Raw genomic sequence first — 10,464 nt, forward strand, 5'->3', positions numbered from 1 at the left:
CCGGATATGTTCACGGCGACAGAAATCCAGCATCGCTCCTTGGGACAGGTTAGTACCATTGTCTATGATGATACTGTGCGGATATCCAAAACGGAAAATCAGCTTCTTCAGAAATTTTACCGCAGTCTCCGCGTCGCAGGCCCCAACTGGCTCCGCCTCAATCCACTTAGTGAATTTATCAACCGCCACCAATAAGTGAGTTTTCTTGTTGGAGGACATCTTAAAGGGACCGACCATGTCCAGCCCCCAGACCGCGAAAGGCCAAGTAATGGGGATCATCCTCAATTCTTGAGCCGGCACATGAGCCTGTCTCCCGTAGCGTTGGCACCCCTCACACCGCCGTACTATATCTTCTGCATCCGCGTGAGCCGTCAACCAGAAGAAACCGTGTCGAAAGGCTTTTGACACCAAAGAACGTGACCCGGCGTGATGTCCGCAGTCTCCAGAATGGATGTCATTAAGGATCGTGCATCCTTCCTCGGAGGAGACGCACCGCTGAAAGACCCCTGAAGCACTTCGTTTATATAGCTCGCCATTAATGATGACCATGGACTTGCTACGCCGAACAATCTGGCGAGCCAAGACTTCGTCAGTGGGTAACTCGCCACGGGCAAGGTAAGCTAGATAAGGAAAAGCCCAATCCGGAGCGATATGGAGAGCCGACACAAGCTGAGACTCGGGATATGGAATCGCCAATTCCTCCTCCGTGGTTACAGTCACGGATGGTTTATGCAAGATATCCAAGAAGACATTAGGGGGGACCGGTTTTCTCTGTGAGCCGAGTCGCGAGAGGGCATCAACTGCTTCATTGAGTCGCCGATCAACATGATCAACCTGGTATCCATGAAAATAGCCCGCCACGTCAGATACGGCTCGTCTGTAAGCCGCCATCATAGGATCTCGAGAATCCCAGGTGCCCGAAACCTGTTGCGCCACCAGATCTGAGTCCCCAAAACATCTGACTCGGGTTAGGTTCATCTCTTTTGCTTGTCGCAAACCGTGGAGCAGAGCTTCATACTCTGCCGCATTATTCGTACAAGGGAACATGAGCCGGAGGACGTAGCAGAACTTATCTCCTTGAGGGGATATCAACACCACACCAGCCCCCGAGCCCTCCAACTGCCTGGATCCATCAAAATAAATAGTCCAATAGGTAAGGTCAGGGCGATCTTCCGGAGCCTGAAGCTCCGTCCAATCATTGACGAAATCAACCAGTGCCTGGGACTTGATGGCCGTGCGGGGGGTATACTGAATGTGATGTGACCCAAGTTCTATCGCCCATTTGGCGATTCGCCCTGTTGCCTCGCGGTTTTGGATGACGTCGCTGAGGGGCGCGGAACTGACCACGGTGATTGGGTGTTCTTGGAAATAATGTTTAAGCTTCCGACTCGCCATGAACACCCCGTAGACAAGTTTTTGCCAATGGGGGTATCGTTGTTTGGAGAGAGTTAACACCTCACTGATAAAGTACACCGGGCGTTGTGCCGGGTATTCCTTTCCTTCCTCCTTTCTTTCGACGACCACGGCCACGCTGACCGCTTTGGAATTCGCGGCGATATACAGGAGCATGGGCTCCTTTTCAGTCGGGGCCGCCAGGACCGGCGGGTTAACCAGCTGATGTTTCAAGGCCTGAAGTGCCTCGTCGGCTTCCTCTGTCCACACGAATCGGTCAGACTTCCTCAACAATTGATAGAGCGGAATCGCCTTTTCTCCGAGGCGGCTTACAAAAAGACTGAGAGCCGCGATACGACCCGCCAATCGCTGGACTTGGTTAACGTTCGTCGGCTTGCCGAGGGAGGCAACCGCTTCAATTTTGTCCGGGTTAGCCTCGATGCCGCGCTCCGATACCAAGAAACCCAGTAGTTTTCTCGCAGGTACGCCAAAAACGCACTTGGTAGGATTTAGCTTCATCTGATATACCCGTAAATTATCAAAGGTTTCCTTAAGGTCTTCCAGAAGTGTCTCCTCCCGGCGGGTCTTGATAACAATGTCGTCAACATAAGCATGGACGTTGCGGCCAATTTGGCCGTGGAGACAATTCTGGATGCAACGTTGGTAAGTCGCCCCTGCGCTCTTGAGCCCGAACGGCATGGACACATAGCAAAAGGCCCCGAAGGGAGTTATGAAAGCAGTCTTTTCTTGATCTTCCACAGCCATTTTGATCTGATGATAACCTGAGTAAGCGTCCAAAAAGCACAATCGTTCGCATCCCGCCACCGAGTCAATGATTTGGTCGATGCGGGGAAGAGCGAAAGGATCCTTGGGGCAAGCTCTGTTGAGGTCCGTATAGTCAATGCACATACGGAAGGTGCCATTCTTCTTGAGTACTAACACCGGGTTAGCTAGACATTTGGGGTGAAAGACTTCCACGATGAACCCGACGGCTAAAAGACGGGCGACTTCCTCTCCAATTGCCTTCCGTCGCTCCTCGTTAAACCGGCGGAGGTATTGTTGAACAAGTTTGCATTTTGGGTCAATATTAAGATGGTGCTCAGCGAATTCTCTCGGTACACCCGGCATGTCAGAGGGTTTCCATGCGAAGATGTCCCGATTCTCACGGATGAATTCGATGAGCGCGCTTTCCTATTTGGGGTCCAGACCCGTCCCAATGGTAAACTGCTTGGATGAATCGCCAGGGACGAAGTCGACTGTCTTCGTGTCATCCGTTGGTTTGAACTTGAGGGGCGACTCGGAGTCTGTAGTCGGTTTCTTGAGTGGTGTCATGTCCGCCGGGTCAACATTGGCCCGGTGGTTTTTGAGCTCTTCCGCCGCGCAGGCGACTTCCGCGTAGGCCGCGTCTCCTTCCTCACACTCTTTTGCAATCCTTCTATCTCCGTCGACCGTGATAGGCCCTTTAGGGCCAGGCATTTTGAGCTTGAGGTAGACGTAGCATGGGCGGGCCATGAAGCGAGCGTAAGCCGGTCGTCCGAACAGCGCATGGTACGGGCTTTTTAATTTGACCACCTCGAAGACCAGAGACTCCGACCTGTAGTTCTGTGCAGTTCCAAACGCTACTGAGAGCCTGACTCGGCCAATCGGATAAGCGGATTTGCCCGGGACGATGTCGTGGAAAACTGTGGTTGAAGGCATCAAGTCTTTCTCTAATAGATTCATCCTCCGGAAGGTGTCGAAGTATAGGATATTAATGCTGCTGCCGCCATCCATCAGTACTTTCGATAGAGTGTAACCCGCCACTTGGGGAGCCACGACCAAGGCCAGGTCGCCCGGGTTATCTATTCTCGGCGGGTGATCCTCTCTGCTCCATGTTATGGTCTGTTCGGACCAGTGGAGATATCTGGGAACTGCCGGCTCAATTACGCTGTACGCCCGGTGATTTACCTTTTTATCACGTCTGCAAGCATTAGTGGTGAAAACATGATATTGCCCATTACTTAGCTGTTTAGGATTGTTGCGGAAGCCCCCATGGTCATCCTGGTCCTGCGGAGCCCCCTGCGGGGGTTGCTGCTGGAAGACTCCCGGCGGGTTGTACCGCCGGTGGTGGTGCACCGGGTACTGGCCGCCGCCTGGCTGCGGCCCCCCCTGAGCCTCCTGTTCGGGAAAACCGCCGAAGGGGTTGTGCCTTTGGTTGGGCGCGGCGAGTTGGTCTTGGCGACGGTTCGGGTCTTCGCTCTGGCTCTTCTTGATTGCCTCGGCCCGAAACTCCCGCATCACGAAGCAGTTCTCCCAGGAGTGACCCGCCGGGCCATCGGCCGTGGCGTGGAGCGGGCAAGGGCCTTTGAGTAGTTCTTCGTAGTTGCGCGGTCTTTTCCCACTGAAGCCTCGATTCTTCTTTTTGCCGTCATTGGCGTTGGTGTTGGCAACCAGATCCGAGGGCTCCTCATGCGGCCTACGTTTGCCGTTGGTCCCCTGGTTATGACGGTTGCGGCCCTGGAGGCGGGCATGCTTATTCGTTGAATCGCCCTTCTTGGGCGAGCTAACCTTGCCGTCCTCGCCGGGATCCTTGGTATCGTCGGCTTCGGCGTACCTAGTGAGGGTATCCATCAGCTCGCCCATATCCTGAACTTTCCGTTTGAGTCGCCCTAGCTTCTGGACCAGCGGTTCGTAGTGGCAGTTGTGCTCGAGGATAAGCACGGCTTGCGCTGCCGTGATGCCATCCGATGAATGGATAATTTCCGCGACTCGCCGCGGCCAATGATGCACCGACTCATCCGGGCGTTGCACGCAGTGTTGCAAGTCGACGATTGTCATCGGTCGTTTACAGGTTCCCCGGAAGTTTTTGATAAAACGCTCCTTTAACTCGGCCCAGGACTGGATAGAGTTGGGGGGTAAATTTTTCAACCAAGTGCGTGCCGATCCCTCGAGCATCATGGTGAAATATCTGGCGCAAACCGCCTCGTTTACGTCGAGCATGTCCATGGCGATCTCATAGCCCTCGATCCAAGATGTCGGTTCGAGATCTGGTGTGTAATTTGGCACCTTTCTTGGTCCTTTGAAATCCTTGGGCATTCTTTCGTTTCGAAGGGCCAGGGACAAGCAGGGCACCCCGACTCGCCCTCCGGTCCCCACGGGAGGAGTCTGAGCCTCCTGAGTGTTGGGTGGACCTCTGCCCGGCGGGTCCCGCTCGGGCGAGTTGTCCTGCGGGGGGTGTCGTGGGGCGCTGTTTACGGCCGGCTGATCCTCCGGCCAACCCCTGGTATAGCTCGCCTGGGGGGTGGAGTGCAATCGCTCGGGGCTGTGTGAGAATTGCGCGTTTTGTACCACCGCTGTTTTCAACATCTTGATGGCGTTCCTTGCTTCGATCTCAGCTGGGGTGTTGCCGTGGATCGGGAGAGACTCCAGATGGCGAGTTGCGGCGAGCACGTTGTCCACCGGGTTAGAGAAGTGGCCTCGAGGGGTGCGGAACCGAGGGATTTGACCCTCGGTCGGCTGAATCGGCGGGTTAGGAGGGCGGCCCATCCCTCCTGCTGGAGCGGCTCCCATCCCGGGCGTTTGGGGAGTGTCGAACAGGCGAGTCGGATTGAGATCATGGGGTAGGCGTCCTTGGTGCCTCCGCTGATGGACGGCGTCGGATGCGCGCTGCTGTCTTTCGAGCCGCCAATTGTCGGTGCTCAACCGCATCCTTTCGGCCGTAATCTGGGCCTGTCGAGTTTCCATCCTGGCGGACTCCGTCTCAGCATCCTGATGGGCCTTTGCCACCGCCTCCCTCAGTTTTGCTATCTCCGCATTTATCTCTCCTTGGTTCTCCAGCGTGAGGGGGGTTGACATTAGCCTTGTGATTTCCGCCGCTAAATCCACTAGGACTGCTGACGCACTCCTGGACGTCCCGCCGGTTCCATCGCCCCCGGCGGGGTTCGGTGCGGGTTGAGTCGCCCCAGCCATGTAGATGGCGATTTGGCGGCGGGTTCGATCGAGGATTTCCGGATCCATGGCCAATGACAAGCCCCCAAGACCGTCTCCGTGGAGGGACTGGATGGAATTGGACTCGCCCATGGATGACTCGTCGTCAGAGTTGACGGGGGTGACCTCCTGAGCCGCCGCGCGCTCTGGTTCCTCCGATCCCTGTGTGAAGCCCACAAAGACCGGGCGGGTCAGATTCCGGGTTACGACTGGGCGAACGTACCTGGCCGGCTCGACGATGTCGGAGGAGGTGTCCGGCTCAGGAACGGGTGACCCGATCATGCCGACGAAGACGTTGATCTTGCCGAAGGGGACCCTGTAGCCTGATTCGAGAGAATTTGCTTCAGGTCCTCATCGCCTGTTGTCGATGTGGGCTATGCCGCGTCGGCTCCAAGTCATGAGCGCCGCCGCATAACTCCCAGACCCTGGTAGGGCTCCCTTTGAGAACTCAACTCTACCGTGCGCAGGCCCCACGGTGGGCGCCAACTGTCGTGGTTTTGTCACGGCAGATGTCCTCGTGAAAGGACTTAGTACTGGAGCCATCGCACCTTGGTGGCGACTCAAAGGGGTTAAGCGGGAGAGACACGGCGATTTACCCAGGTTCGGCCCCTCGAGAAGAGGTAATAGCCTACGTCCTGCTTTGTGTGTATTGATGTGGATTCGATTACAAGGAAGGCGTAACTCGCCCTAACCTAGCACTCGATGATTTCTAACCTATCTCTCCCCCTCCAGACTCGCCTTTATATATAGGTCGAAGCCTTAGGGTTTACAAGAGTCCCCTCCTTTTTACAAATCGTGACCACCGCGGTCTCTAAGTCGCCGCCTTGTCGAACCCAGAGTCCTTCCATAAATCATAACCATCCTGCGACTTCGAACCGCCCGGACAGAGGCCCAACTAGCCTTAAAGGATGAATCGCCTTAACAGTGACCCGGCCCATATTTGGCGGGTCATAACTGCAGGCAATATCCCCAACAACCGCCACGGGAAAGGAGACTAGAGCCGACGCACGGCGTGGGAACCCACGGCCACAACGGTCGCCGGCCAACCCCAGGGTTCTTCCCGATTCGGATCTGGCGAGGGAGAGGGAGCAAAGAACCCCCTCAGCTTAGATCTGGCGAGGGAAATGGGGAACAAGATCTCCTCGGCGGGGCATGGCTGCCACCACATGAGGAAGGGCCTAGGGCGGCGCATGGCGCGGTGGCCGGCCGCTGCCGCGAGAAGAAGAGGCTCGGCCATCGCTCGACACATCTCGCTCGACGAGATAAAGGGAGGAAGAGAGTGGCGGGCTGAGGGGAGCAAATGAATGGATTAGGGTTGCAGCCGGCTAGGCTACCCCGTTTTGTTTCCCCGATCCCCGTGGGGAGCCGTTGGATCGCCACGGACGGACAGGATTGTCCCTGTGCTAGAAACCCTAGGCCAGGGCGGGCCACCAGGCTGCAAGTGACAGCGCCGGCCCAGACCGGTGGGAGGAGGCACCAGGCCGAGGCCGACCCAAAAGAAAAACGTCACAGGCCGGCGGGAGCCAGCCTAGCCCAAGTATTCTCATTTTCTGTCTTTTTAGGCAGATTTAAAAGTATTTCTGGAATGTATGGTTGGTTACCGAATGTTGTTCGGAGTCCCGGATGAGATCACGGACGTCACGATGGTTTCCGGAATGGTCCGGAGACAAAGATTGATATATAGGATGACCTCATTTGGTTACCGGAAAGTTTTCGGGCATTACCGGAAAAGTTTCGGACTCATCGGTAGTGTACCGGGAGTGCCGGGAGGGGTGACGGGGACCATCGAGAGGGGTGTCACGCCCCAAGGGGTTGTGGGGGAACGTCGCATGGGAAACAAAAATTTTCCTACGCGCACGAAGACCTATCATGGTGATGTCCATCTACGAGAGGGGATAAGTGATCTACGTACCCTTGTAGATCGTACAGCAGAAGCGTTTAGAGAACGCGGTTGATGTAGTGGAACGTCCTCACGTCCCTCGATCCGCCCCGCGAACAATCCCGCGATCAGTCCCACGATCTAGTACCAAACGGACGGCACCTCCGCGTTCAGCACACGTACAGCTCGACGATGATCTCGGCCTTCTTGATCCAGCAAGAGAGACGGAGAGGTAGAAGAGTTCTCCAGCAGCGTGACGGCGCTCCGGAGGTTGGTGATGATCTTGTCTCAGCAGGGCTCCGCCCGAGCTCCGCAGAAACGCGATCTAGAGGAAAAACTATGGAGGTATGTGGTCGGGCAGCCGTGAGAAAGTCGTCTCAAATCAGCCCTAATTGCTCCATATATATAGGAGGAGGGAGGGGGGCCTTGCCTTGGGGTCCAAGGACCCCCCAAGGAGTCGGCCGAGCCAAGGGGGGGAGGACTCCCCCCCCAAACCGAGTTGGACTTGGTTTGGTGGGAGGAGTCCCCCTCCCTTCCCACCTCCTTCCTTTTTTTTTCTTTCCTCTTGATTTTTCTTCTCTTGGCGCATTGGGCACTTGTGGGCTGTCCCACCAGCCCACTAAGGGCTGGTGTGGCTCCCCCAATGCCTATGGGCTTCCCCGGGGTGGGTTGCCCCCCCGGTGAACTCCCGGAACCCATTCGTCATTCCCGGTACATTCCCGGTAACTCCGAAAACCTTCCGGTAATCAAATGAGGTCATCCTATATATCAATCTTCGTTTCCGGACCATTCCGGAAACCCTCGTGACGTCCGTGATCTCATCCGGGACTCCGAACAACATTCGGTAACCAACCATATAACTCAAATACGCATAAAACAACGTCGAACCTTAAGTGTGCAGACCCTGCGGGTTCGAGAACTATGTAGACATGACCCGAGAGACTCCTCGGTCAATATCCAATAGCGGGACCTGGATGCCCATATTGGATCCTACATATTCTACGAAGATCTTATCGTTTGAACCTCAGTGCCAAGGATTCGTACAATCCCGTATGTCATTCCCTTTGTCCTTCGGTATGTTACTTGCCCGAGATTCGATCGTCAGTATCCGCATACCTATTTCAATCTCGTTTACCGGCAAGTCTCTTTACTCGTTCCGTAATACAAGATCCCGCAACTTACACTAAGTTACATTGCTTGCAAGGCTTGTGTGTGATGTTGTATTACCGAGTGGGCCCCGAGATACCTCTCCGTCATACGGAGTGACAAATCCCAGTCTTGATCCATACTAACTCAACTAACACCTTCGGAGATACCTGTAGAGCATCTTTATAGTCACCCAGTTACGTTGCGACGTTTGATACACACAAATCATTCCTCCGGTGTCAGTGAGTTATATGATCTCATGGTCATAGGAATAAATACTTGACACGCAGAAAACAGTAGCAACAAAATGACACGATCAACATGCTACGTCTATTAGTTTGGGTCTAGTCCATCACGTGATTCTCCCAATGACGTGATCCAGTTATCAAACAACAACACTTTGTTCATAATCAGAAGACACTGACTATCATTGATCAACTGGCTAGCCAACTAGAGGCATGCTAGGGACGGTGTTTTGTCTATGTATCCACACATGTAAATGAGTCTTCATTCAATACAATTATAGCATGGATAATAAACTATTATCTTGATACAGGAATTATAACAATAACTATACATTTATTATTGCCTCTAGGGCATAATTCCAACAGTCTCCCACTTGCACTAGAGTCAATAATCTAGCCTTCACATCACCATGTGAATTACATTGTAATAAATCTAACACCCATACAGTTCTGGTGTCGATCATGTTTTGGCCGTGGAAGAGGTTTAGTCAGCGGGTCTGCTACATTCAGATCCGTGTGCACCTTGCATATATTTACGTCCTCCTCCTCGACGTAGTCGCGGATGAGGTTGAAGCGTCGTTTGATGTGTGTGGTCTTCTTGTGAAACCTTGGTTCCTTTGCCAGGGCAATGGCACCAGTGTTGTCACAGAACAAGGTTATTGGATCCAGTGCACTTGGCACCACTCCAAGATCCGTCATGAACTGCTTCATCCAGACACCCTCCTTAGCCGCCTCCGAGGCAACCATGTACTCTGCTTCACATGTAGAATCTGCGACGACGCTTTGCTTGGAACTGCACCAGCTTACTGCACCCCCATTAAGAATAAATACGTATCCGGTTTGCGACTTAGAGTCGTCCGGATCTGTGTCAAAGCTTGCATCGACGTAACCTTTTACGGCGAGCTCTTCGTCACCTCCATACACGAGAAACATCTCCTTAGTCCTTTTCAGATACTTCAGGATATTCTTGACCGCTGTCCAGTGATCCACTCCTGGATTACTCTGGAACCTACCTGCCATACTTATGGCCAGGCTAACATCCGGCCTAGTGCACAACATCGCATACATGATAGAACCTATGGCTGAAGCATAGGGGACGGAGCACATATGCTCTCTATCTTCATCAGTTGCTGGGCACTGAGTCTTACTCAATCTCGTACCTTGTAAAACTGGCAAGAACCCTTTCTTGGATTGTTCCATTTTGAACCTCTTCAAAACTTTATCAAGGTATGTGCTTTGTGAAAGTCCTATCAGGCGTTTTGATCTATCCCTATAGATCTTAATGCCTAGAATGTAAGCAACTTCTCCTAGGTCCTTCATAGAGAAACTTTTATTCAAGTAACCTTTTATGCTCTCCAAAAGCTCTACGTTGTTTCCAATCAGTAATATGTCATCCACATATAATATTAGAAACGCCACAGAGCTCCCACTCACTTTCTTGTAAATACAAGATTCTCCAACCACTTGTATAAACCCAAATGCTTTGATCACCTCATCAAAGCGTTTGTTCCAACTCCGAGATGCTTGCACCAGTCCATAAATGGATCGCTGGAGCTTGCACACCTTGTCAGCATTTTTAGGATCGACAAAACCTTCGGGTTGCATCATATACAACTCTTCCTTAAGGAAACCGTTAAGGAACGCCGTTTTGACATCCATCTGCCAGACTTAATAATCGAAAAATGCAGCTATTGCTAACATGATTCTGACGGACTTAAGCATCGCTACGGGTGAGAAGGTCTCATCGTAGTCAACTCCTGGAACTTGTGAAAAACCCTTTGCCACAAGTCGAGCTTTATAAACGGTCACATTACCGTCAGCGTCCGTCTTCTTCTT

Source organism: Hordeum vulgare, chromosome 1H, assembly GCF_904849725.1.
Source record: "Hordeum vulgare subsp. vulgare chromosome 1H, MorexV3_pseudomolecules_assembly, whole genome shotgun sequence".
NCBI classification, from domain to species: domain Eukaryota; kingdom Viridiplantae; phylum Streptophyta; class Magnoliopsida; order Poales; family Poaceae; genus Hordeum; species Hordeum vulgare.